The 24,251-nt window shown below is 41.3% G+C and overlaps 1 pseudogene; it reads left to right on the plus strand.

Moving 5' to 3' along the window:
* Positions 1-9,824: 9,824 nt before the first annotated feature.
* LOC122805291 overlaps positions 9,825-24,251 on the plus strand; it is a 32,899-nt pseudogene continuing 18,472 nt past the window's right edge.

Below are 24,251 nucleotides of genomic sequence, written 5' to 3' on the forward strand. Positions count from 1 at the left end.
TGAGAGACTGTACAGAGCCGCGTACAGCTGTTTGGTTACGTTATTGTTTTATGGTGATTTTCTCCAGCGTCCTATTTTGTAACAAATTTATACTGGAATGGAAATATGATCACAGTTAATAAAAAACACACGATATAGCAAAACTATTGGTTAATAGTGCAAGATATATTGAGAAGAACGGAATTAAGCATAACTGTGTGTGTGTGTGTGTGTGTGTGTGTGTGTGTGTGTGTGTGTGTGTGTGTGTGTGTGTGTGTGATATCAAGACAAAGCAAAAAGGGGGACAAAAAAGTCTCCAAATTAGAGAAATTGTAACTATTACACGCTTACAACAGCAGCCTTTTGCATACGCATTTTGAAATTCTAATGAATGACATTATTGAATGGCAGTAATACTCGGTGATTTTGTAATTTAGTAGAAACTCAAACTTTTTTTACATGTATGGGAAAGGGGGCTATAACATAAGGGCATACATTCTGCAGGCAACAGTCTTCCTGGCGGTTGCATTGTGGGGATAGCTCATGTGAGGCCAGCTAAGTTTGATAGCTTTTCCTGTTTGTGATAGTCTGGGGAAAAATATATTTTATATAAAGTGCGACTCGGGGAAAAGGCAGTGCGGGGACTTGTTTGATTTTAACATATGGAGACTAAAAATTGTAATCGATTAACGCTGTCATTAAAGACACGCTAAACCACATTACAAATCTAAATTACCTTCATTGTTATGTTGAAAACGCAGATCACGTGACTCCCATAGCATACAGACAGGGAGAAACTGTGTCACATGACCACACTGCATTTTAGTGACTTTATTAGAGACTTGGTATTTAATTACCGCTGCAGCTACTTAAAAGAAACAAGGAGACACGCTGGGTACGGTTACTGTACCCATCCTTCCTTCTGCTGTACCAGCAAGTCGTATCCGGGACTACAGGTGCATGCGCACACTTTTCTGGATTGTACCTAGTTCCTGCACCTCCGGAAAGTAAATAAATAAATAAAATGCTTTGTAGTGTCGCGGACATTGTCCGCCTTGAGGGAGAACGTTTCTTTTTTATATAAATGTCATAGCTTGACTGTCTAAGTCAGCTGCAATATCACACTTCAATTCTGTCTGCTGGTTGTGAGATGTGGGACAGTGGCTGTAGAAACCGGCCTGATGGAAGGTGCTGACTAACCGTGAGGTGGCCAGCGAGGAGTCTGTGTCACACTGGAGGAGAAAGGTGAGTCTGAGTGGTTGTGTCCTCATTCTTGTTAACCTTTCCTGTGGGAGAGGACACAGTCATTGCTCATTGTAAGCGTAGTTTTGTTGTTTCCTTTGAAACCTTTCCATGAATGTTGGAAAACAGGATGGGAACGCTGACCGTTGATTGGATAATTCTCGTAAGGTAACGCTGAAGCAACAAATCGTTGCAGCTGGGAGGACTGGCATCCTTTGGGAGGCCAGGTGGTGTAGGAGATTGAGGACAATTTTGTGCAAATGGTTATTTGTTCCTTTAATTGTTTGTTTTGTTTATGCATACTTTTGTCTATTATGATACTCTGCTAGTGTAGCTCCAAAAGGCAACCCTGGGTTTAGTCCTTTTCACCCCCCTCCCCAAACTGCATTATGACACTGGTATTTAGTTTTCACTGTTTCCCAGTGGCTCGTTTTCCGGTCATTTACTAAGTGATGGTTCTGAGTTTCTTACAGTCTATTTTCTGGTTTTGTCATTACCATGCTTCTAGGTTGATTTTTGTTTTGTAAGTCATTACCTGCCTCACTGACCCCCCACCCCCTTTTCATATCCAGGCTTCACATATGTTGTAGCCTGTAAAAGACTGGGATCACTACTTAAGAGGTAGGGAAAGAAGATGGGAGCCAGGCTAGCCCATGTCAAGTCATTCTAGCCTTGCGGCGATTGGCTTGTAAATATTTTCTACCATTATTAACAGGAATTTCGTTTTCTGTAGAAAATCATTCTGGGGTTATAAGCTCAAACTTATTCATCCATTTGTTGAGCTGTACTGTCGTTTGGTTACTTAAACAGTTTGACCAATCTGCTTATTTGTGTAATATTTTGAGTGTTGTAGGGTATCTGGGTAGTTCAAGCAGAACATGGTTTGAGTTGTATTAGCTTAATGGACCCTTCTATTATCTTATTATGGCTGGAAAACTTTACAATAGCAACATGCTTGACATATTTTCTCTCTGATGCCTACTTGCATATTATACTACTTGGAGTGGTTTGTATAATCTGGTAGGCAGACTTGGAATTGTAGTCATAAATATAAGAAAGGCTTCAGATTTGTCTGTCATTTAAATTCCATGGGGAGCCTGTACTCGGATAAAGATTGAAGCTGCTGGGAACATTATTTAACTTGTTTTTAGTCAGGTTGTTAGTGAATATATAACTTTTACCTGCTTTATAGGCAGTCACCATTCTATGCAGATGAGATCCATGTTATAAAAATAACTTGAATCCCTTTCTTTCTTTTTAATTTAGACAGTATCATTTTAATTCTGAAACCAAGAAGTGTGATTATTTGAGCTGGTGGATTAGGGTCTTCATTGCACTCAGTGTTTTCTCTGTATTTTGGAGATATCATCACGTCCCGTTTATAACTATAGCTCTTATTCAAATCCAGACTGAAGATCTGAAGTTCTTCTGGATTCTCTAGGAGTCAGTTATTGTGATAGTCTACCCATTTCTTCAGATTACCTTATTTAGCTTAATCTCTCATAGGACCAGATGAGGTCTCTGTTCTGTGCATGGAGAAAAATTATATTTTTGGAGTATGTAGTCAAAGATTTTTTAAACTATCGCTTCTCACTTCAGGTTATCAATGCGAAATTAATGAACAAATCAGAAATACTTAACAGAGCAACTTTCTTTGACTAATGCCATTAGGAGAATCTCTTTGACAAGGGCTGATTGAATAGCTCTGCAGTGAAATGTCCCGCAGTGGTCAAACAAAACATAAAACATGTTAAGAGAGCAAAGGGAATTTACCAATCTATTTTCATGACTTCATGCAGGAGTCTTAGTAGGGCAAGAGTTTTAGCATTGTTTCTTCTTTGCATGTCTGGTGCAGTGCTGGATAATGATAGCTGTAATGCAGAGCCATGTGGGCATTATGTTCACTTTGCATTTTATAAGAAGAATATTTCACCATGTTATCTTTTTGCTCTTGTTATAGCTGTACATCATTTTGCATTAAAGAGGTCTTAAGTTCCTCTATCCATAGGTTCATAGGTTCTTACTAGGCTATCTGCCCAAGGGCATTTATAAGCCTAGCCCAGAGTTTTGTGGCTTTCGCCACCCCTTTACTATGCCCATTATTTTGCTGTGCCTCTGTCAAGCAGTGACACTGAGATAATCCCTGGGGTATATCTGCGATCTCCCATCCATTGGTCAAGATTTCTCTTGAACAAAGCCAGCGAGGTGCTCTGCCTCATAGGGAGTCTCTGGGTGATGAATCTGTCCCTCCAGCACGTCTTATTAATAACCGTGTCAAGGTTTAAGTCTCCCGCCCTTGTGGTTCTGAGGATCTAGATTTTTGGAGGTGAAGCATGTTCATCAATTCTGGGTTGGACATGGCCTTGTATGTCAGGCACAGGTCACCTCTGAGCAGATGGTAAGCGACTGAATAGAGCTGGAGTTCCTTCAGTCGGGCAGCATAGGACATATTTTTGAGACCCTTTATCCTTTTGGTGAGGAACGTTTGGGGACTTTCCAGTTGCTGCAGGTGTCGTGTCAGATACATTCCGACTGGGGCATTGTACTCAATCATTGGTCTGATGAGTGATGAGTACAGGGGGACGATGACTTCCCTAGATCTAGATGTGAAACCCTTCATGATCAGGTGGGCAATGTAGAAGGTCTTCCTAACTACTTTGGCAACGTGAGTGTCAAATGAAAGGTTACTGTCAACCTGGGTCCCCAGATCCCTGATAACCTCTTCTGTGTTTAGTGGGTTGCCGCCTATATGGTAGCTAGGGGTAACCTTGTTTTTTCCGAAGGGTATGACTATGCATTTTTTGCCCTTTAACTTTAGGCCATGGCTCTGGCACCAGTTATCCATTTCTATAAGACCCTTCTGAAGGATATATGTGTCAGATGTGTTCTCAACTATGGCGCCCAGTTTGCAGTCATCTGCAAATTTTGTCAGCCATAATCCTCCTGTGTTTGCTTGTACTTCTGAAAAGTAGATGCCGAACAGGAGAGGGCCCAGGACTGAGCCCTGTGGGACACCACTTGTGACGGGCTTTGAGTCTGACATGGCGCCAGCAACTCTGACCCTGTGTGTTCTGTCACTTAGCCAGTTTGCAACCCATCTTGTGACGTATGGGTTTACATTTAAGCTGATGAGTTTTTCAATGATACCTGAGTGGGGTATTGTGTCGAAAGCCTTTGCCAGGTCGAGGTAGGCTTTGTGGACTGCCTTTCCCTCATCAATGGCCTTGGTGACTGTTTCGAAAAAGTCAAAGTTTAAAAGGCATGATCTGCCTTTGACAAAGCCAAACTGGGTCGGATCCAAAGTCTGCAAGTCTCCTATGTCTTTATGAGTTCCATTATGATCCTCTCCATAGCTTTGCAGATCAAGCTTGTCAGGCTGATGGGACGTTAATTTCCAGGGTCTGTGGAGACACCGCCTTTGTGAAGTGGGACCACAGTTGCCGTACGCCACTCCTTGGCCACGTATCCTGAGGTGAGGCTAAGATTAAACAGCTGCCCTAACTGCGGGTTTAATTCCTCATTGAGTTCGTGGAGCACACATCCGGGGACACCATCTGGTCCCATGGATGCTGTGTTTTTTGCCTTGGAGAGAGCAGTTCTCACCTGAGCATTAGAGATGTTTGTAGAGATGTTTGTCTTGCAATAGCCATGCCTGGCTATTGCAAGACAGACTAGGCAAGTGACATAATTTTGGTGTTTTCCTGAGTCCTTTTGTACAAAAGTCTGTAGTTGGGAGAACTGCCACCCTGTCACAGTGAAATTCATTGACATACAGAAAGCTATTCTTTCTAAGTGATAAAGAGAGGGTATACCAAGTTAGAGTCTTTGGCAGCCTTTCTGAAACTAAGTTATACACATATGAAAGCACTGTTACTCCATGTTTCTCTGTCCGTAGCACTAATCATTGCATACAACTGTAATAAATTAAGTACAAGAAAAATCTGCTGGATCCACAGCTATTTGTTCTGCAGGATTTTTCATATGTCAGCAATAACAATCCATCAGCATTGCTGTTACCTCATAATGTATTTCTAACATTTTTTTGTGATGTACTTGATTGTTTTACTGCAGATCAATGGTATGTTAAAGCATATTTGATAGCAGCATAAGCATTGCTAGTGCAGTTTTTTGAAGGCATATTTGTGGTGATTTATATTTTCTGATTTTGTCAAATGCTATATTACTCTTGCTCAACTTTTTACTGTTGGGCAAAGCAGTTTTACACGTTTGAGTTTCCTTTGCATGAAATTTTGGTGTTTCAGATTACTGTCGGGTATTTAATGAGCAGTGGCAAATTAAATGTCACTATGTGGGTGCTCGTGAAACAAAGCTGAGTGAGCATGCATGCACTGGAAGTTGTGTTAGTTTCTTAACTCTCTGAACTGCATTTGAATGCAAATTGTTACTTCTAGTACCATAGTTACAGTGCATTTAGTATTTATGGTTTGAGTCTTGCACTGCTGCATTTTTAGTTTGAGTTGCTGACACTCAGAAATGAGTTAACAATTTACTTGCCTGCTGTCAGAATGACAATACTAATTGTAGACGTAGAGTTAAGTGCAATTTTTATATACCGCAGTGCCTGGCTATTTAGCTGTGATTTTTTTTTTCCCCCTTTTGAAAATGTCTTAGGACAGTTCATTGGTGCAGTTACCTGCAAAGGTATTTGTTGGTAGGTTTTGTATCATGTGCTGCTGAAGTTCAAAATGCCTATTGATTAAAACATGTAGGAAGAAATAATTGAATTTACTTGGCCTTCTTGCCATAGCGGAGGAATAGCAGTGTATGAATGGGAGTGATGGGGACGCTATGTACAATAGCAATGAACTTTTTTATTGTTTGCAGTACACTGATCTCACAGCAAAAATGTAATTTGAATGTAGAATGGTAATATGAATTAACATAGTAATTCATGTGCTGGTTTATATATAAATATTTTGTAGTACAAGTGAAAGAAGCAAGTGTGGCTGTGTAATAGGTTCTGTCTAAGGAACAGACTCTGCTATAATATCTCAAGGAGATGTACTGGCAGTAGCAGTCATATTATACGGAGGTTCTGCGGTGGCGTTGTATAAGTGACTTGCGATCGTCTGGGGTGCATCAATGGTGTCGTCTTTTTTCTTTTTTTTTTTTTTTGTAGCATACAGTATGTTTACACTAATGTTTCGTCCTTCATAGATCTTTGGGAAACTGCTTACCTTGAACGTGATAGGAAACAACTGCAATATTCGGAAGCTTCATGTGCTGCAATGAATACCGCATCCTCTGCAATGAATACCACCTCCTCTGCATCTGTGAATCGGTAAACACTTCCATGACAACTGAATAGCATTCCTGCTGCCTTGCATTGCAGGCACAATCAGTGTGGACAGTAAATTAGATGAAAATTGCGGCATAATATCACTTTATGAACCAGTACAGTAACATTCAAAATGTTTACAAGTACATGGATAGGATGAGATGGGGGGGGGGTTAAATGTGCACAATGTATGCAAGCTCTAGTTCCAGATGACTGATTCTTGATTAGATGGCTCTCTAGTGCCAGCAATTGAGAAGCCTGTACACTGTTCGGCTGTTTTCTAATTTTGTGTAGTATAAAGTTGGCTCTAATTTTGTATAGTATAAAGTTGACTCTAATACATGTATTTAGTTATACAACCATTTGTAGTTGCAAGGCCTAGTTGGGTGAATTGAAAGACTTATGTGGGTTGGCAGCTCTAAGAATTGAGGGAGTTTATGAACACTGCAATTTCCATTCCTAACATCTGAATTTCCAAAATTTATTTTTAACAGACAGCCTGGAAAAGGTCCAAAGAAGCTTTCTGGTGCAGCAAATAGAAAAAGAAAGGCTGAGAGAGAATTGCAAGTGGCTAGTTTACGTGCTTCAATGATGCGATTTATGCAGTCTAGTCAGACATTAGACAGCAGTGAGCAGCAAGACAGGGACAGTGAAATGCTTCAAGAGGCAGATTTCTCTGAGGTGCCAAGCAGTCCTTCCAGACCAGGTGAAAGTGACAGTTCCTGCCAAAGTCCCAGCGATGCTTGCTGTATGGTAGATGTTGACAATACTGGTACTGGATGTACAGATAATGAATGTGAGTCAGAGGTGTGTGATAATGGCTCTGACCTTGCAGGTGGTAATGCTGAGTGTGTCAGCGAGTGTGGAGCTGAGTCGGTGTCTGGGGCATCCATTCACTCTATTCCTGTGTGGTCAGAGCTAGGAGCAAGTCCTGTATCTGACCAAGTAGTAGATGTATGTGAGGAGGAAAATAAGGAAGTAGCTCCAGTAACATGCAGTGAAGTCGATAGTGACCCTGGTAAATGGCCAGATCCCATGGATGATAAAGTTCGCTGTCTGTTAAGTGCTGAACGGCCTGTTCAGATAATGAATCACGCTTTTCCCTATGATGATCACCATAGAAGATTTAATCCTATCTTCTATACAAAAAGACTTACAAATGGTGAGACAGTCAGAAGGTCTTGGTTGGTGTATTCTGAAAGTAGTGACTTAGTATTTTGTTTTTGTTGCAAACTCTTCAGCAGTACTCATTTAGTTGCCCTGTCTAGTACAGGAACATGTGACTGGAAAAATTTGGGCCAAAAGCTTGTAGAACACGAGCGATCAGTGAAACATAAAGAAGCTGCTGCTAAGTGGAGTGACTTGCACTTGAGGCTTAAGAATAGCTCCACCATTGATCACCACCGTGAGAACATGATTAAGTCTGAGAGAAAATACTGGAGAAACGTTTTGGAAAGACTTCTTGCAATCTGTCAGTACTTGTCCCAACATAACTTGGCATTTAGGGGGAGTGAGGATCGACTCTTTACAAGTGGTAATGGCAACTTCCTTGGGTTAGTGTAGCTGTTGGGCAAGTTTGATCCAGTAATACAAGAGCATCTTCGTCGGATCAGTAATGCAGAGATCCATGATCACTACTTGGGGAAAACCATTCAGAACGAGTTGTTAATGTTAATATCAAAGTCTGTCAGAGACTCTATTTTGCAAAAGATAACAAATGCAAAGTACTACTCTATTATATTGGATTGTACTCCTGACTGCAGTCATCAGGAACAGATGTCACTGACTGTCCGTATTGCTGAATGCAATGAAAGTGTGGAAGTTAAGGAGTACTTCTTGTCCTTCCTCCAGGTTACTGAGACTACTGGGGGTTTTCTGACAGACATTGTGTTAAATGAACACAAAAGTTTGGGAGTTCCCCTCGAAAACTGCAGAGGCCAGGGTTATGACAATGGCTCTAATATGAAGGGGAAACATTCTGGTGTTCAGGCAAGAATCTTGGCCTTAAATCCACGTGCATTTTTTGTACCCTGTGGTTGTCATAATCTCAATCTAGTAATTGGTGATGCTGCAAAGTCTTCTATAGATGCTGTTTCATTCTTTGGTAATCTGCAACGAATGTATACTCTGTTTACATCCTCTACTCAGAGGTACAAAATATTTCGGGATAATGTGTCTGGTCTAACTGTAAAGCCGCTGTGTGAGACCAGGTGGGAGTGTAGGGTAGAAAGTGTGAAAGCAGTGAGATACCAAGTGGGTGCAGTTTATGATGCCTTAGTTTCAGTGGCGGAAGTTACAAAAGGGAAGGATCCTAAGGCATACTCAGAAGCAGCATCACTGAGCAGTACAATGAAAAGTGCTAAGTTTTTAATAGTGCTGGTAGTCTGGTATGATGTATTAGTAAGGGTTGGACAAGTCAGTAAACTTTTACAAAGCTCATCCATGCAGATTGCTCAAGCAGTTCTTCTGCTTGAAGAACTGAAAAGGTTTTTAACAGAATACAGGGCCACAGGGTACGAAAAGGCAAAAGTGACTGCTACTGAGCTAGCTGAAGAACTGGAGGTAGAACTCAAGTTTCCTGGTGCAGATGAGATGAGACCCAGGAAAAAGAGGAAGCTTTTTGGTTATGAAGGTGACGATGAGTGTCTAACTAGTCCTGAACAGAATTTTAAAATCAACTTTTTCAACTCTCTTGTTGATGTTGCACTGTCATCTGTGCAGGACAGGTTCACTCAACTTGCAGCTCATAGTGCTACTTTTGGCTTCCTCTACAACATACAAGACCTCTGTAATGTTTCTGATGATGAGCTATTGCAGCTCTGTAAAGACTTGCAGAATCTTTTAACGCACAATGACTCTGCTGATATAGATGCAGTAGAGCTGTATGAGGAATTGAAAACCCTTTGCCACATTATGCCAAAGGGATTATCAGCACTGGATGTCCTTAATGTAATGACAAAGTGTGGGTTAGTGGAGATATTCCCACAGGTAGTGGTAGCTCTACGCATTTTGTTGACTTTGCCAGTGACCGTTGCATCTGGGGAGAGAAGCTTTTCCAAACTCAAACTAATTAAAACATACTTAAGAAGTACTATGCTACAGGATAGACTTGTGGGCTTGGCTATGATTTCTATTAATAATGAAATATCTTGCCAGATAGACTCTGCTGATATAATTGATAGATTTGCTCAGTGCAAGGCAAGAAAAGTGTAGTTTTAGAAAGTGGTTAGGTATGAATCCACAATGTGCAAATTTTGTATGACTTTACAACAGTTGTAAGCAGAAGGCACTGTAGTTCTGTAGTATGCAAGTTCCTGTACGGAAGCACTACAGTGGAGTTGGCAGGTAAGCACCAAGTATGGCCAGCTATGCACTTCTATATTGTAACATACCTGAATGGGTATAGCGAAGCCAACTGCACATGTTCTTGCATGTGTACTGAAGGTATAGTTGCCTACTGCCAATAGGATCATTGCCAGTCTTTGATAAATTATCTGACTGGTACAGTATATTTAACATTGTGAAAACAAGCCTACTATTAAGTGACTCAAGCCTACTGATTTTAAGTGACTCAAGTAGAAATGACAGTCTGAACAAGTGTAACATTTCACTGAAACATAGCATCTAGAAATGTCAGACTGTGTCTGTATTGCTGAATGCAATGAAACTGTGGAAGGAAATGTGTACTTCTCCTTCCTCCAGGATACTGAGACTGCTGCTGGCTTTCTCAGTGACATTGCGGTAAATGAACTGAAGTTGAGTTCCACAAAACTGCAGTGGCCAGGGTTATGACAATGGCTGTTAACATGAAAGGAAACTGTTCAGGCAAGAATTTTCTTTAGATCCACATGCATTTCTTGCACCCTCTGGCTGTCACACAATCACAATCTAGTAATTGCTGATGCAAACTAACTTTTCAGTAGATGCTGTTTCATTCTTTGGTAATCTGCAATGAATGTACACTGTTTACATTCTAACTCTAGTACAAACTATTTTGGCATGTGTTGGGTCTAACTGTAAAGCCACTTGGACCAGGTTGAAGTGCAAGGAGAAAGTGTCAAAGTAGTGTGATCTGAAGTGGGTGCACTTTGCTATGCCTTGGTTTCAGTGGCAAAACTTACAAAAGGCAAGGATCCTAAGGCATTTCTGAAGCAGCATTGCTGAGCAGTACAATAAGTGTTAAAGTCAACTTTTAACACTCTTGTTGTTGCACTGTCATTTCAGAAGGACTGGTTCACTACACTTACAGCTGACAGTGCTACTTTTGGCTTCCTCAACACACATGAACTCTTGGTAGTTACTGAAGATATTTCAGTTGTCTGTTAACCCACTTTGCATTTGCTGATATTGATGCAGTACAGCTGTATAAGGATTTAAACACTGATAATCCCTTTGGAGTAATGTCAGTGCTTGATGTCCTTAATGTAATCGTGTATTTGTCTCTTACTAGAGGTAGCGCTGCGCATTTTGTTGACACTGCATGTGACAGTTGCATCTGGGGAGTGAAGTTTCTCCAAACAAGTACTATGTTACAAGGTAAACCTGTGGGATTGGCTATGATCTGAATTAATAACTGCTCTTGCCAGATGTTATATGCTGATATAACTGATTACAAGGCATGAAAAGTGCAGCTTTTGTAAGTAGCTAGGTAGAGACTGAACAGTGTGCAAAGTATGTATGATTTCACATCTGATGTACTCTGTAGTCTGATCCTACAGCGGAAGGCATAACAATACTTTTCAATGCCAGAGTTCCTGTAGGGCAGCAGCACAAAGTACTGTCAACTAGGCACTATTCTGTACTGCTGTAACTGGCTTACTTGAATTGCTAGGACAAAGTTGAACCCTATTCTTCTGTCTGCTAATGTTTCTGCATGCATAATGGAAGGTGTGGTTGCATAATGGCGGTAGGGTCATTGCCAGTCTATCTGCCAGTTGCAGTATACAGTGAACTGTGCCAACTGAACACTAGTTGCCTCATGCAGACATGACAATACAAGTGTAACGTTGCATGAAACTGTCTGTTTTGTGAATGCAATGAAACTGGAAGGAAAGGGGTACTTTTTGTCCTTCCATGTTACTGGGACTACTGGTGGATTTCTCACTGACCATGTTAAATGAACTTAAGTTTGGGAATTCCACTAGATAACTGCAGAGGCCAGGGTTATGACATTGGCTCGAAATATGAAAGGAAACATTCTGGTGTTGCAGGAATCTTGTCTTTAAATCCACATGCATTTTTTGTACCCTCGGGCTGTCACAATCTCAATCTTGTAAAAAGTGATGCTGCAAAGTCTTCAGTAGATGTTTCATTCTTTGGTAATCTGCAACGAATGTACACTTTTCAGAGGTACAAAATATTTTGTGATGTGTCAGGTCTATCTGTAAAGCCACTTTGAGACCAGGTGGAAGTGTAGGGTAGAAAGTGTCAAGCACCCTAAAGTGGGTGCACTTTCCAATGCCTTGGTTTCAGTGGCAGAACTTACAAAAGATCCTAATGCATATCTGAAGCAGCATGGCTAGTACAAGAAGTGCTAAGTTTTTAATAGCATTGGTGGTCTGGTATGATGCATTAGTGAAGGTTGGAAAAGTCAGTAAACATTTGCAAAGCTCTTCCATGCAAATTTATCAAGCAGTGATTCTGCTTGATGAACTGAAAAGTGTTTTAACATAATACAGGGCCACAAGGTACAAAATGGCAAAAGTAACTACTACTGAGCTAGCAGAAGCACTGGAGGTAGAATTCCAGTTTCCTGGTGCAGATGAGGTGAGACCCAGGAAAGTGGAGGCTTTTATCAACCAAATGACTTGGTCCTGAACAGAATAAAGTCAACTCAACACTCATGTTGATGCAGTCATCTGTGAAGGATGGGTTCACTCAATGTCCAGCTCAGTGCTACTTTTGGCTTCTCTACAACATACAAGAACTCTTGGTAGTTACTGAACATATTTCAATTCTGTCTGTTAACCCAGTTGGAATCTGTTGATATTGATGTAGTACAGCTGTATGAGGAATTAAACACTTTAACACATTACTCCAAAGGGATTATCAGTGCTGGATGTCAATGTAATAAAGCGCGTATTACTTAAGATATTCCCACAGGTAGTGGTAGCTCTGCACATTTTGACACTGCTAATGACAGTTGCATCTGGGGAGAGAAGCTTCTCCAAACTACAACTAACATATTTAAGTACTATATGACAAGATAGACTTGTGGCCTTGGCTATGATCTCAATGAATGAGGTATCTTGCCAGATAGACTATGGTGATATAATTGATTTGCTCAGTGCAAGGCACGATAAGTGCAGCTTTAGTAAGTAGCTAGGTAGGTAATGAATGGTGTGCAAATTATGCATGATTTCACGTCTGATTTAACCTGTAGTCAAGATTTTACAGTGTAAGGCATAACAATTGTGCAGTATGCCAGAGTTCCTGTAGGGAAGCAGTACAGCTAAGTTGGTAGGGAAGCTGAGTACTGTCAGTTGTGCACTTCTCCATTACTGTGACTGGCAAACCTGAATGGCTATAACAAAGTCAAACCCTGTTCTTGCATCTGCTAATGTTTCAGGAATTGGTTATGGCTAGGCTTGTGTAGACCCTAGGGCCAATCTTGGGTTCATTGTGTAATTAAAGGTGTAGTTGTATAATGCCAATAGGGTCAGTGCCAGTCTCAAATAAATTACCAATGATACACCACATTTCAGAGGGAATGTGCCAACTGAAATCTCTAAGACTGCAGTAAACATGACAGTTTGTACAAGTGTAACATTTCACTGTGAAACATTGCATATAGAAATGTACATCAAATGGCAGCAGGGGAATAAAACCAAAGTATTACAATGTCTGAAGCATGAACCAGCTAAATGAGTCTTCAAATAACTCAAGTGTACCTGACAGTTTGGCAATTTAAACTTAAGTCACACATTAAATAGAAATGTGTAGTAGCCAGCAATGAAAAAATCTGACCATTTCAATGTCTTTAACATGAACTATGCCTAACCTTTTCAAAATTACTCGAGCAGACCAGGCACTTTTTTCTTTTGTACACATTAATTGTGAAGTATTGCATATAGAAATGCATGAATAGCAGCAGATAAAATGTGACAAATTTTGATGTCTAACTTTGAAGTGCACCAACTGAAATCTAATGTCTTCAACTTAAGTGGACCTGACAGTTTGTACAAGTTAATCACTTTTTACTGTTGAACACTGCATTTAGAAATGCACATCTAATAGCCGGCAAAGGAATACTTGAATGACTATTGTTGGCATGAAGGGTGTCAATTTACGTGGACCAAACACATTTCATTGTGAAACATGTGCATATAGAAATGTACATCTAATGGCAGCAGTGGAATAAAACCGGACTACAATGTCAAGCATGAACTGAACCAGCTAAATGAATGTCTTGAAGTTACTCATGTGGACCTGACACTTTGCAAGTTAAACATTTAACTGTCAAATATTGCATATAGAAATGTCTAGGAGCCAGCAATTAAATAAAATCTGACAATTTCAATGTCTAACATTAATTGTGCCAACTGAAACCCAATGTTTTAAATCAAGCAGACTGGACAGTTTTTAGAAGTGAAACACTTTTTATTGTTGAAGACTGCAGTTGGAAATGTTCATCTGGTAGCCAGCAAAGGAATAATTAAATGACAATTTCCAATGTCTTTCACATGAAGTGACAATTCAAGTGCACCTGGCAGTTTATACAAGTGTCAAACATGCATGTAATGGGAGAACTGTACATGTAATGGGAGAGAACTGTACATGTAATGGGAGAGAACTGTACATGTAATGGGAGAGAACTGTACATGTAATGGGAGAGAACTGTACATGTAATGGGAGAGAACTGTACATGTAATGGGAGAGAACTGTACATGTAATGAGAGAACTGTACATAATGGGAGAGCAATGCAATAAAGTCATCTGACAATTTATGAACTGTATAAAGTAAATGTCTAGCAGCCAGCAATGAAATAAAATCTGACTATTTCAATGTCTCTAGCATTAATTGTGCCAACTGAAACCTGTTTTCAAATTGGTCAACCAGAACTGACAGTTTGTACAAATGCAAAATTTTACTGTCAAAGATTGCATATAAAATGTACTTGACAAGTAATGGAATAAATCATTTGACACTATCAATGTCTCTCGTCTTAAATATGTCTTCAAATTACTTGCATTGACATGATGGCTGAAAGTAGTACACTGCTGTTTAAAACTGAATTTAAAGGTCCCATATCCATCTGCAACCCATAAGGGATAAACGCTGCCAATACAATTCTGAAATCTGCTTAGTGTTAAGTTGTATGCAAAGTTCAAGACATCACTGACTGTAGTAACACTGATTTCCTTTTGGCCTCTGGGTCAGCATACAGCTGCAGCACCACCACATCACTATGTAGCTGTCTGAAGTATGTAGACTTGATTGCTGACCTGTGAAGAGCATGAAGCACATCAGGGTATATAGTAAAATGTAGAGTTGCTGCTACACTAGACCAAATGAGAACTTCTACACAAACATCAATGAAACATCAATGCACATTGCAAAAAAAGTTAATACTGTCTCATGACTGCAGATGAACACTACACAAGCAACAGATCAACCAGGTTTAAGGATATTCAGCCTTCAATTGCAGTCAACTAAACTACAAGATGTCTTACAGTATGAAATGGATTTTCATGCATTTAAGCATGGAAAGATCTGGAGTGTTTTGTGGGAGTGACCCTTCTGTGGGCGTGGCTCAAATAGGGGAGTTCCTTGTGTTCAGTGTGGGTGGGGCTTAAGGGGCGCCAGTGCAGTGCTTCGCCTAGGGCGCCGTTTGAGCTAAGGCTGGCCCTGGCTTAAGTTTAATAAAATATTCCTAGATACCCTTAACTTCCATGCCCCATCCAGGTGAATTTGAATTAAATCTAATTTTGCACCCTGGCTTTCTAAAGAAACTAGATCCCTCATGCATAAACGTGATAGTACTTGGAAAGCCTGGACTAAGACCAAACAACCTCCCCTGTTTCAAATGTATAAAGAATTTCAGAACCTTGTCAAAAAACACGTCATCAGCGACAAAAAATCCTGTTATAACTCTCCATAGACTAACAGCAAAACCAAGCCAAAGAAATTCTGGACTACCTTAAATAAAATTCTTAATCCCGGATGCCCTTCTAATCCCTCCCCTTTCCCAAATAACATTCCTCTGGAAACTGTTACCCTTCTCAACAGATACTTCACTGATACTGTCCTGAAACTTACACCCTCCAATTCCAGCAGTATTACTCCCTCTACCCCTCCAAGCCCACACAGCAATAACCTCTTCTCCTTTTAGTCAGTTCCAACTCACTTCATTAAATCACTCCTACTAAAGCTTAAACCCTGTTCTCCCTCTTCAGACAATCTCCCATCCACTTTCCTCAAATTAGCGGCTGAATCCATAGCCTATCCAGTATCCCTACTAATCAATAGATCTATTCAGGTAGCAACAGTCCCAGAGATTTGGAAGTCCTTCTTCACCATCACCCTGCATAGAGGTGGGAACTCAATTGACCCATCAAACTTTCAACCAATTGCAATCCTCCCTCCTCTTTCCAAAATACTTGAAAAATGTATACACTCACAACTCCTAAACTTATCTCCTTCAGCATAACTTTCTCACACCCACTCAACATGGCTTCCACCCTAATCATAGCACTACCACAGCCCTCCTGTCATTTACAAATACAATAGCTGAGGGCCGTGATAAAAATCACCTTGTATCCTGCCTTTTCCTTGACCTCTCTAAAGCCTTCGACACTGTCTCTCATCCTTTACTTCTAACCAAAATTTCTAACCTCAGTCTATTTCCTTCTGGCCTAGCCTTTCTCTCTAGTTACATGTCTCAAAGACAGAAATCTGTTTGATGGCTTTCCTCCTGCTCACCCTACCTCCCAGTTACTATTGGGGTACCCCAAGGTTCCATCTTGGGTCCCCACCTCTTCAATATCTTTACTAATGATTAGACCCATTATAGAATAATGATTAATAATGATTAAACCCATTATAGAATATAACACCCCATTCAGTGTGTACCTCTCAAGACATCTGCAACAACTAGAAAGGCCGCAGAAATACCTCACTAAAAGAATCACAGGCCTAAAGCAGATGCCCTATACTGACCATTTAAAAAAACTCCACCTATACTCTGTCACATATCGTCTACTCAGAGGTGATCTCTGCTTAACATACAAGGCCATGACAAACCCAGAGCTGTTGGACATGCTACACTTAAAGAAACCCCAATTCCTCAGAGAAACATGCTCCAGGGATCTAAACCTTGTCATCACAATGGACAAAACACGCTGGAGGGATAGGTTCCTGACCAAGAGACTCCCCAGACTCTGGACTAGACTGCCCATACATGCCAAGCAGAGAGCGCCTTTTTGGCATTCTTCAAAAGGAACCTTGATGATTGGATGGGAGATAGGAAATTCACCCCGGGGATCACGTCAGTCGCCCTGCTAGACAAGGGTCCAGGGAAGTAAATACTGTGGGAAGAAATAGCCAGGGAATTGTTATGGCTAGGCTTGTATAGGCCCTAGGGCCAATAGCCTAGTACCAACCTATGAACCTATGAACTTCATCCTTCTTGCAAACAATCTGCTCTAATTCAATACACTGACGGCTCTAGTCTTATCTTCACTTTCAGCAATATCACTGACCTCCACACTCTTACCCAGGAGACCTTCCTATGCGTTGGAAAGTGGCTGCCTGATAATCTATTCATCTTGAACCACCAAAAAAAAAAAAAAACTCCTGCTATTCCTCCCTTGTTTTCTCACTCACCTTAAATCTACCTTTCTCATCACATCCTCCAATAACACCACCATGCAATCTAACTCCCACACAAAGCTTCTAGGTGCCATTATTGATGACAAACTCAAATTTAACCTACATATCCTTCAAAGTATTAAAAAGACTCACCAGAAATTGGGCATGCTCTATCAAAACCATAAATTCTTAACCTGTAATGCTAGACTCTCCTTGGCACAGGCTCTTCTTCTCCCCTCCCTTCTCTATGCCACCCCAATCCTAACTAATATTCAGTCCACTACCCTGGCCAAACTCCAGCAAACTTACCACAAAATAGCAACATTTGTCACAAACTCTCCTTATAACTCACACCATTGCCTTGCACTCAACTCTCTTCAATGGCTTGAACTTCCACAACAACTTCTTCTATCTCAGTTTCAAATTACTCATTCCATACTCTGCACATCATCCTCCTGCCCTGCTCTCTCCTCTTTAGTATCCACCTATACTCCCACTCACCCATTCCGTACCACTAATCAGCAACTCCTTGACAGGAGAAAACGCTGAGAGAAGAAAGGAGCCACTTTTGAGATTTTAAGTATTTTTCCTCTGTTTATTTGCTAAGTTTTTCTGCATAGCCGTCTATTTCGAGCATTTTCTGGCTTGTTAAACTTGATTTCTGCATTAGTAACTGTATTTAGAGCACAACCAAGAGCTGTTTACTGAATTTCCTGTTTGCACTTATTTTTAAAATCGTTTTTTTCTCAGAACTTGCATTTTATCTGTCTTTGGCCTAGCATTCTTGTGTGGGGTCATTTACTGCACTGTTATAACTTGTTGATACATGTGAACCTCTGCTATCTCTGAAAAAAACAAAAAAAAAATCTTGCTTTTTTCCCACTTTTCTGAGATTTAAAAAAGTTCAGTTACAGGCTTGCTGTTCTTGAACTGTTTGTAAGTTTCTTGGAGGCCATTTTTTGCTTGGACTAAAGGGAAGTCTCTCTATTGATCAGTGGCAGTGAAAAACATTGAGCAGCCTGCCTGCCCCTGTGGGAGTGGTTACTGATTTGAAACTGTAGTTTTATTGGCCATTTTGGATCAATTCCAAACTCCTTCATCTTCCTCTCTTAAAACCCTCTTTTGCGCGGTTTTGCACGTTTTTGTGCATAGCGCAACAGCGGGCAACGCCGCCTAATTGGATTTAAACTATTCCTGTCTCCACAAAGTCTGCTCTTCACTTTTTCCCTTAGAACTGCTCTATCTCTCAATTTAAACACCATATTCTCATTCTAAGGCCCTTCACTGGTCCAGTTAAGTAATCCTACAAGTTAGCACTATTAAACCATAAGCACTACTTACTCTTATACTCTTTACGATTACCCTGTCCTCTATTGGTCCGTCTTAAATTCAGTTTCCCTATATTATTCTAGCATGTCCAAAGGTCAGTCAATGGTTTCCTCTCCAGTCCAGCTGGTGAATCTGGGAATTTTGAGGCAATGTTACAACTGTCTCATGTACACGGACAACCCTCTCCTCCTCCAAACAGGTTCAAATATATGTGAGAGATGCAACTATTTAGCCAAACTGGAGGCTGAGCTCTCTCATCTCAAAACTGGTGTAACCAGTCAGGAGAAGGTAACCTCACACAACACAATTCCAGTATCACATAGTCCCATCACATCAGCGAACCAAACACATAAATACACAAAAACATACTCGGAGGCTCTAAATATAAATCTACCTAAGCAACAGAGACCTCCAAAGCAGACATCCAAGCAAACGCTACCTCAAAACAAAACACGCACAACACATAGCCCACAAAGTCAGTGTGCCAAGCAGCCACAGCCCTTAAGGCTGAATAACACACCTGATACTCTTGTAATAGGTGACTCTATTGTCAGACACACTGACATCCCGCTCACCAGGCTGAATAAAGAGAAGGTCACGGTGAGCTGCCTGTCGGGTGCTAGGATCTGCCACATAACGGAAGCACTCAGGTCACTCCAAAGCAAATACAAATATGACTCAGTTATTGTACATGCTGGTGTGAATGACCTGAGACGTACCTCCCTGGACTACATGAAAAGAGACATAGAGGAGCTCTCTGATCATGTAGCCCAGGCTGGTATGACCCTGACCTTGAGCAGCATCTTACCCTCACCTAGACTGATGCCACAGTACAAAGACAAAATGATCGATTTTAACAATTGGCTAAAATTTTGGTGTCATTCAAAGGGGATCCAGTGTCTGTCAGCCTGGGATGACATGCTCGGCAAGCCATGTTGCTTTGCTAGGGATGGCTTGCACCTGTCACCACTGGGCTTTCGGATATTGGCAAAGGCTCTTGCCACCCCCATAGTGCCTTTTGTAGGCAAGGCTCAAAAGTCAAACCCACCCCCACAGACAGCACAAGGAACAATAAACTAAGGGTAATACTGCTTAACGCCAGAAGTCTTAACCTCAAGATGCACGCACTCAAAGCTCTCCTCTGTATGGAGAACATCGATATCTGTGCAGTGACAGCAACCTGGTTCAAGGCTCCAGAGAGCACCCCAGCACTACCAGGCTATACCTCATATCTTGCTTTTCGGCCCCAAAACCCGGACCGAACCACAAAAGGAGGGGGAGTTTCCATATTTATCAAGGATATCCACACCTCCAGGTTAGTGGCATTGCACGAAGTATCGGAGACCATCCATGTGCAACTAACAGTGGGCAAGACTGCTTTTCAGTTTATAACATCCTACAGACCACCCTCTCAAAGTCAGGAATCCCACTCGGCTTTCCTGAAAACATTGGAGAACATGAAGATCTCTCCGAACACCATTATATTGGGCGACTTCAACTACCCAAACATTGACTGGGAGCACTACTCAAGCCCCAGCACCTTACCCCAAAGGTTCCTGGAAATTATAAACTCAAATGCTATGGAACAACTAGTCACCACTCCCACAAGAGGGGACAACATACTAGACCTGATCATTACCAACATGGGGACTCTATGCTCCACACCAGAAGTATATCCCTCATTGGTAAGATCAGACCATAAATTAATTTCACTGGATGTCCACATCCCGACCCCACCCCCAGCCCAGAAAACCACAGTGAAAAACTTCTCAAAAGCGAACTTCTCACTTCTCAAAACCGAAGTGGAATCCTTCAAGGCCCCAGGGCCAGTGGAAACTACGGCCCAAACTGCAGAATCCTATATAAACTCATTCTACGGACATCTCCAGGAATGCATGGATCATGCTATCCCAAACAAAACCAAGGCCCAATCATCCAAAGGCAGGCGTCCAGTCTGGTGGACCCCTGCCATAAATAAACTGTACAACAGAAGGAGGAAGCTACTACATGATAGAGCAAAATCCCTAATAGGGAAGGCATCTCTGATCAGTACTAGCAAAAAATTACGATCCCTCATAAAATCCTCCAAGGCCAGCTTCGAGAGAAAAATTGCACAGGACACCAGAGACAATCATAAGGCTTTTTTCAGTTATGTTAGGAACCTGGGATGCAACTCCCAGACTTGTTCTGAGTTGATTCTAAACGACAAAAAGTACACTGAACCCACAGACATCGCCAAAATCCTGGCAGACAGGGTCAATGCAAACTTTTCCACCCCCTCCCCCCCAAAAGAGCAAGTATCTATTCTGGCAGAGGGCTGCCTCCCAAACATCTCTGATGCTCAGGTGAAGGCTGCCCTCTCCAAAGCAAAAAACACTGCTTCCATGGGACCAGATGGCATCCCAGGTTGCGTCCTACATGAACTCCAAGAGGAACTAATCCCTCAAATAAAACAGCTATACAATCTCAGCCTCACTACAGGATATGTGCCCACAGAATGGCGTACAGCAACAGTGGTCCCACTCCACAAAGGTGGAGCCTCTACGGACCCTGGAAACTATTGCCCCATAAGCCTGACTAGCTTAGTCTGCAAGGCTATGGAGAGGATCATCATGGAGCTCATAAACAAAGACATTGGGGACCTACAGACACTAGATCCTACCCAGTTCGGCTTTGTCAAGGGCAGATCCTGCCTTTTGAACCTGGTTGACTTCTTCGAAACAGTCACCAAAGCCATAGATGAAGGGAAGGTAGTCCACACAGCCTATCTGGACCTTGCAAAGGCATTTGACAAAATACCCCACTCGGGCATCATAGATAAGCTATCCAGCTTAAATATAAACCCCTATGTCACAAGATGGGTCACAAACTGGCTCAAAGACAGAACCCACAGAGTGAGAGTTGCTGGAGCCATGTCAGACTCGAAACCGGTCACAAGTGGCATCCCACAGGGTTCTGTCCTGGGACCACTCTTGTTCGGTATATACTTTTCTGAGGTACACGCAAATGTGGGAGGACTATGGCTCACCAAGTTCGCAGATGACTGCAAACTGGGCGCCATAATCGACTCTCCAGCTGACACAAACATCCTTCAAAAAGGTCTCACAGAGACAGATAACTGGTGCCAGCGCCATGGTTTAAAGCTAAATGCCAAATAATGTATAGTCATACCCTTTGGCAAAAACAATGTGCCCACAAATTACCACATAGGCGGAAACCCATTAAGTACAGAGAAAGTTATTAGGGACCTGGGGACCCAAGTTGATAGCAATCTCTCCTTTGAAAACCACATTGCCAAAGTGGTTAGAAAGACCTTCTACATAGCCCACCTCATCACGAGGGGTTTCACATCTAGATCAAGAGAGGTAATCGTGCCCCTTTATTCATCCCTCATCAGGCCCATCATAGAATACAATGCCCCTTTTGGGATGTACCTTACCCGACACCTGCAGCAATTAGAAAGACCGCAAAAGTATCTCACCAAGAGGATCAAGGGTCTCAAACAGATGCCATATGCTGCTCTGTTAAAAAAACTCCAGCTCTACTCAGTTGCATACCGCCTACTTCGAGGCGATCTATGCCTGACATACAAAGCTATGTCAAATCCAGAATTAATGGACATGCTCCACCTCAGTAAATCTAAATCCCTTAGAGTCGCACACTCGAGGGACTTGAACCTCAGCACAGAAATAAATAGAACTTGCTGGAGCGTTCATAACCCAGAGGCTCCCTTCGCTCTAGAATAAAATTCCAGTTCATGTGAGGCAGAGCACCTCACTGAATCTCTTCAAGAAGAATCTCGATAGGTGGATGGGGGATCATAGGTTTGTCCCAGGGATTACTCCCGTGTCACTATTAGACAGAGGCACAGTAAACTAAACCTTAAAAAGGGCACAGTATACTCAAATCAAGGGGTGGCGTAAGCCATACAGAATCGGGCTAGGCTTATAATTGCCCCAGGGCAGATAGCCTAGTATGAACCTATGAACCTATGAACCTATAATCTACAAACCAAAAGAAAAACTATCTGTAAACTACTGTATAAATCCATTGTATCCCAAGGTTGGAATAAACTTCCATTCCACGTCCGCTCCATTACTCACCCTATACACTTTAAGAAAGAACTCAGATGTCATTAACTTAACACCAAAACCTGCACGTGTCATAACCCTACCTAATCTCCACTACTCTCCTTTATCTAATCATATTTGGCTTAGCATTTTAATCTGCCTCCTAATACCCTTTTGACCCCATGCATGCACATTACTGCACCACTTCATAACTGTTATTAATAACAAAAAAGGGGGGGGGTTATTTCTATGTATTTGTATGTCAAACTGCAATATGTATGTAGTGTATGTCAAACTGCAATTGGTATGTATTTGCAAACCAAACTTTTTATGTGTAGTTTACTGTATTGTAACTGGAGCTTTCCTTCCACTGAAAATGGGTCTCTGGCCCAGCTGGACTAACCCGGTTAACAAATGTCAATAAATAAATAAATAAATAAATAAATAAAGTGAGTAAATAAATATGACTATGCAGTGTTCCAGATAGATACCTAAACAGTTTCTTAATCTATCCTTCTCAGACCAGATACGTAGAACAATGAATGATGAAATATATCTACAGCAATGCTGGTGCAAGTGGTTACCACACCCCCATCATGTTGTACACAAAGTATCTCAGCTGGATTACTGCTCCAGCTGCATTGTTTATTTCCAAAAAGTATTTCAAAATCCTGTTACAGACTTTCAGCAACATTTTTTGCAGGTCTCATTAAGGGAACTGTGCTACACCATTCAGCCATTCTACACCAAAATGTCTGACACGGTATGTGATAAGAAAAATAAGTGTTGTAAGATGCAACTTGAAACTGAAAGTTCAAAAGCAGCAAAATCAAGCTCAGTAATACCAGTAAAGGATTGCACGTTGGTAAATTGCAAAACATTCAAGTTTGAAATACCACTGAGCAATGTGGAAATTTGCCATCTACAAACAACTGGAAATGACCAGAGTATTCTTATGGTCTTCAGTAACAGTATTCTGATAATTTTCTTTGGTTTGTAGCTGGATTTATTTATTTTGTGCATTCAGGAAACTTGCCAGATGCCGCACTACTGAGGGTTTTTGAAAGCTAGAATGAATGTTGTACCTCAAAACATGTGATTCTTGACAGCTATGGACTTCACTGCACACTTTTTGAGTATGCAGTGGGGTTGTGCCTGTTCTTGCTGGTGCAAAACCTGCTACATGAAAGTGTATGCAGCCATAAACAGAAAAGCAGAAGATTCACTGCAGAAGAAGAATGTACAGATTTTAAATCTGGCAGTTTTTCCCACTTTCCTGAAACTTCTGGAGTAAGGCTATACAATACAAAACCTTTATAGTGGCTTAATTCCTTTCAGTGTTGGCATGATTTGTACAAAGAATTTAAAGTTAATGAATAACTGCTCTTGAAATGTAAAGTTTTACATACCTCTGATTGCTTACTAAGACACCCAGAGCTGTCACCCCTGGGAATACCTAATAATGCACACCGAATCTATGTATACTCTTTGCAGTATATAGCAGCATTTATCTTTTTTTTTT

Source organism: Protopterus annectens, chromosome 6.part1, assembly GCF_019279795.1.
Source record: "Protopterus annectens isolate FY-2018-M chromosome 6.part1, PAN1.0, whole genome shotgun sequence".
Taxonomy (NCBI): domain Eukaryota; kingdom Metazoa; phylum Chordata; order Ceratodontiformes; family Protopteridae; genus Protopterus; species Protopterus annectens.